The following is an 8,853-nucleotide window of genomic DNA, read 5'->3' on the forward strand; positions in this document are numbered from 1 at the left end:
TCATCTGCAAATGCAAGAAATTTTTTTTAAAAAATCCAATATTGCTGACAGACAAAAAATTATGCTGATTGGTTCTTTCTTCTGCTGAAGACAACTCCTGCAGGTAAAAAAAATATTGTTACATTATATAACCCCTAAAGAACAATACTACTGATGCATTTTTGAAATAACTTTTTATTTGGAGAAAATTACAATTGATCATCAAAAAAATATAATAAAATCCTTTTTTTCTTTTACAAAAAATATTTTCCTTCCTTTTTTATGCGTCAAGAAAATAAAAATAAAACATTGGGAAAAAATACTGACACAAATGATCACAATTCATTAGTGCATGATCAAAATCCATGCACTAAAGGGTTAAAATAAGCATTTCAGCTATTTTTTTCCCCCTCTCAGGTTAGTAGACTGCCTTGCTCAGTCTCTTTTAAAAATAAGCATTTTAACTATTGTTGTTGCCTTTTTAACATTTGTTGTTTAGCAAAGCTGACCGGTCAGCAGAAGAGTCATACTCGCTGGAAAATGTCAATCTCTGATTGGCTGACAGCTAACATCTTGTTTCTACGCCTGTGACGTAAGGTGCTAAATCTGCCAGCCAGCTGTGTTGACAGTCTCAAAAAAAAGCTATTTTGTTGCATTTTTTAAAATTGTTGTTTAGCTGAGCTGACTGGTCAGCTGTAGGACACGTCATACACGATGGAAAATGCCAATCTCTGATTGGCTGACATGAATTCCCAAGCCGCTGAAGCTTCTGGAACTTTCTGGCACTCTCTGCTTCCGAGTCTGCTACGGTCAAGGTAAGACGTGTTTGTGTTTTCTCCATAAAATATAGTATTTTAATTTTTAATTTAATTAGAATATTATTGTAACTGCTTACAGTTGTTAGATTTAATGTGTTGTTTGAGAAAGTTGGTCGATTTTAAAAGTTTAATTGCTGTGGAATATTTCGTTGTGGCTCTGATTCCGTACTTGCTAGCTTGATGGAACAGGATTTTTCTGGATTTATACGGGAAGCTAAATGTTTGTACGCCCAAAAGACGCTAAAGAATAAATTGCTGTGGTGTTTTTAATTATTATGTAATTTCTTTTGTATCTTTATATGTGATATATAGTCATATGCCGGCATTATGTGAGATATTTTTCCACCTGGGAGGGTGCGGTTTTTATTTTGCTTGTGTTAGAAGCACAGCAGTGGGCAGATCCCAATGACTTCATACTACTGCGAGTCCACACCGATCGATTTGAGTGTTAAGGGCGTCTGGTTTATAGTTGAAGCTTATGTAGCGACGTTTCGCGAAGATTGCGGTTCGCAGTTGAAGCCTTTCAGGTGTTTTTGGATGCGTTCACCCTGCAGCCTGAAGTGATCCAATTCTGACTTTTTTGGTAATTCCGATTTTTATTTTGTTTTTGCCCGGGCCGTTCACACTACCAGTAAATGCGACCTGTATGTGTTCTGCAGAGTGAACGATCAAACGACCTGAAAGTGTCCCGCATGTGCAGTAGAGGGCGCAATAGAGTCCGCGTTCTCTGTGTTCCGCCAACCGCCATAAAAAGAAGAAGAGCTCAGTGTTTGCGGAAGTAAACATGGTTGCTAATGGTGGAGCATAGCTTACATATTTGAAGTTGTCTGACCGGAGCAGCATATTAACAGCTTAATCCTCATTGTCCTCATTTATTCATACAGTAAAAGACTTGGTTCATTTGGATGAAATCTATTTTTTAAATTAACATATTTAAAACCCTTTATATTTATTTGTTTAATCTCTGCTTTTTCATTATATTTTGAGCCAAGTTGTAAAATGTATAGATGTTTGCAACAGTTGCGAAAAGTATCTCGGTCCTGCTTACAAGCCTCAGAACTTCTAAAAAAATTTTTAAAAATTATTTAAAAAAAATATTTTTACACCTCTTTTTTAATGGCCATTTATTTTGCTTCTCATTACAGCTTTTCACTTGTGCGAGACTGAGATTTGGAAGTTTTCCACTGCTGCTTGCTGAGATCCTAACCTCTGCATCACCACACCATCAGCTTAATCCATCTACATACATATAACTCTTAATCCTACACATACTTTATCTACATATTGAAATAAGTTTTTTGCATAGTAACATTCACACATAGTCCTACAAATACTGTTTAATTTTAGATATTATTTGTAAATAACCAGCTTTCCCCCCCAGGTGTCTTTTTTTTATTCTGGTCTTGCAGAATGCCACGTCGGGGTCGTCGGTCCGAGTCTGCTAAGGTGAGATGGAGGAAGCTGGAGAGTGTGCCGGACGTCGCCAAGGTATATAAATTACACATCGCATTAATTGTTTTTGTCTAACAGTAGTTTTTACTGTAGTTTTGACTTTAAGCGTGATCATAATTGTTTCTGTGTTGACAGCCGGGGACATCAGCGCTCACGCCTCGGGCTTGGACCACCACCGAGTCTCCGCCGAAGAAGGTATAGCTACCATTTTACTTTCATTAACTTATTGTTAGATGATAAAGTCTTTTGCTTTACTCATTCCATTTATGTCTTTAGACGTCGCGACTGCTGGAGGGTGGCCTGCCCGACCAGGTAAGTTCATGACAAGTCCAGGATAATTTATTTACAATAACCCAATCCAGTTATGTTTGTGGTTAATCTAAACATTTTTTTAAATTATTTTTTTGTAGATGTCCCCTGCTGTGGTGCGCCAGGAGGAGTCCCGTGCGCCATCGACCTCTCTTGGGTCACGTATGTGGATAAAATTTGTGTTGTTTTGTTGTTAAATTTTCAGAGGCATGAAAGTCTAATCTTGATAATTGCATGTCTCTAAACAGGCCGTGGGACGGGGCGTCGCCATCGGGTGGAGACGTGGCCAGCTTCCCGGGTGACCAGACGGAGCTGCAAGTTGGTTCTGCCTACTGCCGAGGCTCTGGAGAAGAAGGTACTTTTTTTTGTCAATTTCATATGCAAATCTTAGTTTGGATGATAAAATCAATCAAACTTTAATGGTTTTTCTTTCTTTTTTTCTTCAGTTTGCTCTTTTGGTTGGTGATTCTCATCTGCGTGCTATCGTGGATGGGTATTCTACCATGCCAAAGGGCGACTTCTCCTTAGGGTTGCTTGCATCCCCTGGAGCCTCTGCGGAAGAGTTGCGGCTTGAGGTCCTGAATACACTTCTGCCTCGGCCCCCCGAGGTGATCTGTCTTCTGGCCCCAAGCAACAACTTGACCGCCAGCAGGACCTTCGTGGAGGCCGGACGGGACTTTGCCAGGTTGTTGCGTACTGTCTGCGAACTCTCTGCTAATGTAAGTATAAGTATACTGCATTTATTCATGATCAAATACATCTGAAAACTTGTTGTATGTTAATTTGGTTCTTTTATTTTCATTGAAATTGACAGGTGGTTGTTGTGGACTTTCCTCCGCGACTTGTCGTGGACCAAAGTGCACAACATCTGCTGCGGCAGGAGTATCGCCGTGTGGCTGCTCAGAGAAGTAAGTGACGGATTCAATTTGTGTTTATACTAAAACTTAAGCAAATTAACATTTTATGGTGTTCAGGGTTCAGATGTATGAAAAATTTACTTATTTTTCCTTTCGTATCTACTTTATCTCAAATTGTTAGTGTGACGGACATTAAGAATGACATTTTTTTATTTTCCTGTCCAGATGTTCGGTACCTGCCTGTTACCGAGCATTTCCCGTTGAGCAGCCTGCACTTGTGGAGCAGGGATGGCGTAAGTTAAATAGATTTTTTTGTAATTTTAAAAATATTATTTAGGTGTACTGTATTTTATAAAATGTCTTTAACTGTTATAGGTTCACCTGAGCGACCATCCTGGGATGGAGGTCCTTGCTCAGTTGCTTCAGGCGGCGGTCTGCTCGCAACTTGAGTTAAGTGCACCGAAATCTCCAGCTCCCGTGACGTTGGCTCCTCCCCCTCCTGGGACGGCTTCCCCCCCTGCGGTGAGACGTCCCCTGCCCCGGCTGGTTGTGGTTGGTGAGGTGGCGGCTCCCCGTCGTTCGGACCCCTTCGACTGGACTGTGGTTGGTGGCCGGAAGGTACTGGATACATACTTAGTTGATTTAAGCAATGTTTTTGCATGTTTAACTCTTTAAAAGTCCACGAATGTGTATATTTGTCTTTTTAACATGTATGTTTTGTGATGGGGTAGTAGCAAGAGTCCGCCTCCTTGAGTGTTCATTTCAACTTTTGTTTAATGTGCTGATTAGAGACTACATAATATATTTTTTTTTAAGTTTTTTTTTTTTTATTGTGTTGAGGAGAAAAAAAACTGGAATTATGCTAAAATAATTAAGCCATTTTTTTCCCAGAAGATCAGGTAAATCTTAAAAACCGGCATTTTGAAAATGTGAAAGGGAATTAGCTTACAAACATAAAATATGAAGTGCTACATGACGTCCCTCTGTTATGTGAAATTTCACATCTTCAAAAAATAATTAGGCGTATTTTAAGAAACTGGGGAAAGTTGTCCAAGTAACGACGAAAAGAGCGACTATGACAAGTTGGACTGGAGTAACAGCAAAAATGGCGAGATTGTGATATTGATTGGTGTGACAGAAGTCTGTCAAACACATTTTGTAATATGTAGTTTAGTGGTTTATGAAATAAAATGTAGTTTATTGATGCCCAAGTGGAAATTGCTTATTTGCTGTAAAGGTGGTTTGTCCAGGGTGTTAATATTAGTAAATGGGAATGAAACCATAAGCAATATAAAATTTATAGAAATGTATACATAACTGTTAAGTAGTTTAAATAATTTGACTAAATATAAAATAAATAAATGAAATAACTAGAGTACACATGAATATTTATTAATCTATAATGAGTCAAGAAAAAACTTAAAGACACTTAGAGTTGGTTATTGTACACAAAGAATTATGGGACTAATAAACGTGCAGCATACAGGGGTGGTCTGTTTTTAACTGCAAGACAAAAAAGTGAAACTTGCAAAAAGAGTCTGAGGCACAGTGAAGATTGTGATGATGATGATAACGATGATGGCATTTGTATTAGAAATCTAGAGAATCAGAGGCATAAAGGGTAAGATGAGGTCAAGACAGGTGTAGAGGCAGCTACTCAGAGATCAAAGCTGAGGAATGGCGGCGCTGCGCAGCTGTAAGGAGTTGATCACCAGGGGATGAAGAAGAGCCACTCCCCAAGCAGCTAGTAAGCAGCATCCAGTTGTGGTGAGCTCCAGGAGTTAAGGTAGTAAACCTTTGTGAGCTCACAATAAAAAATAAAACAATTTCCAACTTGAAATTTATGTAACTTGTGTATGTGAAATAACTGTGTTTCCAAATGAAAAAATAATTTGTAACATTACACTCTTAAAGTTGTGTAGCAGAAAATACCACATAAAGCAATAATATGATTTCTGTGGAGGAAGTTCAAAGGTAAAATTTAAGTTTGTTAAAATTACTATATATGTATACCCTGGATCCAGAGGGTTTGCTGCCACTGAAAATGATTTTTCAATGTTTACAGACATCGCGTGAGGTCCAGGGTGGTGATGGCTGTCCACACACCACTGGGAGGATGGTTGACCATCAGGTACACTTTTCTTCACCTCAAAGCAAAACTTGTTGTGTCCTCAATGTACAAATGAATCTATTTTAAGCTATTTCTTTTATTTTATAGGGAGACCTGTTGGACTCTTCCATCCCCCCGAATCCTGTGTGGTTCAGCCCAGCGTTGCTGGAGGAGATGGACCGGATCGTTCCTGCGTCTGGCCGTGACGCTCCGCTACCTACATGTTCTCCGAAGGGGAAGAAGGTATTTTATTCTATTTTTTTAAATATCCAGGTGATTTTGATGTGCCACAATTGGTTTTAAAAATTATATATTTTTTTTATTAGAAGGCGAGTCCGAGGCGTCGTCCAGTTTCTGATCCCTCCAAGCTGAGTCCGGTGGAGCAGCAGGTGTGACACCGTTTCAGAAAACATATCACAGATTTATGTACATAGATGTATGTTCACTTTGCACCAAGTTGAGGGCTTCTGTTGATTTATAGATGGAGGGAGCGCCGAGAGAGACCACCAGCCCAGCTCGTCGCGAGGCACGGAGACCGGTCCCCCCGATGGACGTCGAGGCCCCTGCCGAGTCCTCTCCCGTGCCACCAGAGGACCATGTCCGGGATGGGAGCTGCCAGGTAACTCCTTCCTACCATCTCAGTCATAACAAATTCGTGGAACATTGCGACATGTGCAAAAAGTTGGCCTACGTGGTTCTGTGTATGACAAAGGTGCAAAAGATCCTGTCACTCACATGAGCAAAAAGCTACAAATGGTTGTGAATAGTGAGTTTATGTATCTAAAAAAATATATACTTTCAAGTTTTTGACTTAGTGGACATGATGCTTCATTTTTTGTGCCTTTTTATTTTTTATTGAATCTAATTTTAAAAACATTGTGTTTTTGTTTTTCAGATTGGCTAAAAAACTTAGCCAATGTTACAGATTAATTTCTAAAGTACAGAAAAGTTTATTTGAGATGTACAAATATGAACATATGGATTTATTTTGTAATCCGATCAGAAACTGCTGTAATGACGGTATTTACCAATATGTTTGTTACTTTATTAAAATTTTATTTCAATCAATCTATTGATCATCAGAATAATTGATTTCTAAACTGCTAAAAACTTGTTTACAACAAGCCTAATTGGTGGTGGTAGGTAGTCATTAGTTAAATATTTGTATAAATACTGAAATGTTTTTTTTTTATGTTACAGGCTTCTGCGCTGGAACCCGGGATCAGTGGTCCACCGGTCCTGTTGGTAAGTGCTACTCATTCCCAGGCTGACAGGAGGTATGCTGCATTTTCCCGTAATCACCAGTGCACATGCATGGCACTCACATTTTTAGCTTACCACAATGAGGGGTTGCAGTTTGACACAGTGTTGCTTGACAGAGTGATTGAAAAAGGAGATGAACTTTATACCGGTGCTAAACAGCAACTGATCAGTGATGGAACATTTCGTGACAATCACTTGACTTTTGAAGAGATGCCTGACCATGTACTGACAGATGGGAACATCTATGCAGTACACACCACTGGTTTGAGAGTAGGTCATGTTTTTGCTCAGAGCGGGAGCCCTCAAGGATCTCGACATTTTGGTTTGCCTCTTGCCCTGCAACTGGAATGTCTGTCGGAAAATGTCACCCATGCTTTTCTTTTGGTGACTCCTGAGTGCATTGCAGTCTTCAGGGACAGAAGCGGTCGGTTTGGAGTTTTTGATTCCCATTCAAGAAATTCAGTAGGCCTGCCGCATCCCAGTGGTACTGCAGTGATGATGACTTTCTGCAATCTGTCTGACATGGTCAACCATCTGCATAAGCTCTTTCGAAACCGCGGACCCAATGCCACCTATGAGTTTGTGCCAGTAGGTTTTGCCAGGGAAAATGACGGCTCTTCTCAGGATTCTGCCTTTCAGAAAATTCCACCTGAAGGCACAAAAGTAAGTCCAACTGTTTTCAAAACAGAGAGCACCTCTGAAGAGGAAATTCCTTCTTGGCTTAGGGAAGTTGCAAACGTATTAGAGGAAACAGCTCCAACCATTCCAAATTTGTCAAAAGTGCCAAAAGCTAAGAGAAGAAAAATTAAAAACAGGGTCAACACGCAACATGGACATAATGTCGCAAATAAAATGAAACAAAGTTCATCTCAAAAAGAAAAATATCTGAAATCTCTAACATTTAGGACCAAAAAGCTACAAGCCGTAAAAGAAACATACATGCTTCACCAAGCACAGAGAAAGGATCAGTTCAAAAATAGATATATCGGGCAGATGCGTCTTTCCGGCAGAGAAAAATAAATTACTTCAAATACAGATTCAACTTTGTCCACAGCTTCAGAGCCACTCATAAAGACTACATGGCGGAGTATATAAGGAAACGGTTCAGAGATGATCCTGTTTTTAGAAGCAGACAAAAATCATACATCAGGAATCGTTTCAGAGATGATCCTGTTTTTAGAAGCAAACAAAAATCATACATCAGGAATCGTTTCAGAGATGATCCTGTTTTTAGAAGCAGACAAAAAGCGTACACCAGGAATCGGTTCAGAAACAATCCAGACTTAAGAAGCCAACACAACAAAACAATGCGTGAATATAGGAAGGTGAAGTATCACAGTGAGCCTAGTTATCGGGTCAAACATAATAAAAAATGTGTTGCTGACAGAAGAGTCAGAATATCAAGAAAAGCACTTTCCAGAAATTTCACACTGCAGCATGCTTTGCGAATTAGAAGGAAGTACAAAAGAAACGTAGGCTTCCACCTTCAAACACCACGCCCTCTAATGACTGACGAAATGAAAGCTGCAATACAAAACTTTTATAAGAACATTCAAAACGGACCGACATACGTTTGCACTGTGTGTCACAGAGCTCTTTTTCCCAATCAAGTGAAGCACTGTAAAAGAGATAAATATACCAAGAATATGCGTGTAGTAGCTGATTGTTTAACAGGTATGTATGTTCACGTGTGTGAATCTGCTTGCTCAACTCCATGTTCTGTACCCGAAGAGAGGACGGGGGAGTGGATCTGCTACACGTGTGACAGCCATCTAAGCAGGGGAAAGATGCCATCGATTGCTGTTGCCAATAACCTTGATTTAGCTCCTGTTCCCCCAGAGCTTGCGGAATTGAACGTACTTGAAAGGCAATTAATTGCAAAAATTCTACCTTTTGCAAAAATTGTTTCCTTGCCCAAGGGACAGCAAAGGGCAATACATGGAGCAGTTGTCTGTGTTCCTTCTGACATGGAAACTGTTGTAAACAGTCTTCCGAGGCCCCGTGCGGAAGCCCAGCTTTTACAGGTAAAGCTGAAGAGGAAAACCAAGTACAAAGGCCATCAATA

The 8,853-nt window shown here is 39.8% G+C and overlaps 1 pseudogene; it reads left to right on the top strand.

Moving 5' to 3' along the window:
• Positions 1 to 2,135: 2,135 nt before the first annotated feature.
• LOC145550565 (uncharacterized) lies at positions 2,136 to 7,451 on the top strand (annotated as a pseudogene).
• The last annotated feature ends 1,402 nt before the right edge of the window (positions 7,452 to 8,853 follow it).

This window comes from Poecilia reticulata, unplaced genomic scaffold (genome assembly GCF_904066995.2).
Source record: "Poecilia reticulata unplaced genomic scaffold, P_reticulata-male-v2 Scaffold_87, whole genome shotgun sequence".
NCBI lineage: Eukaryota > Metazoa > Chordata > Actinopteri > Cyprinodontiformes > Poeciliidae > Poecilia > Poecilia reticulata.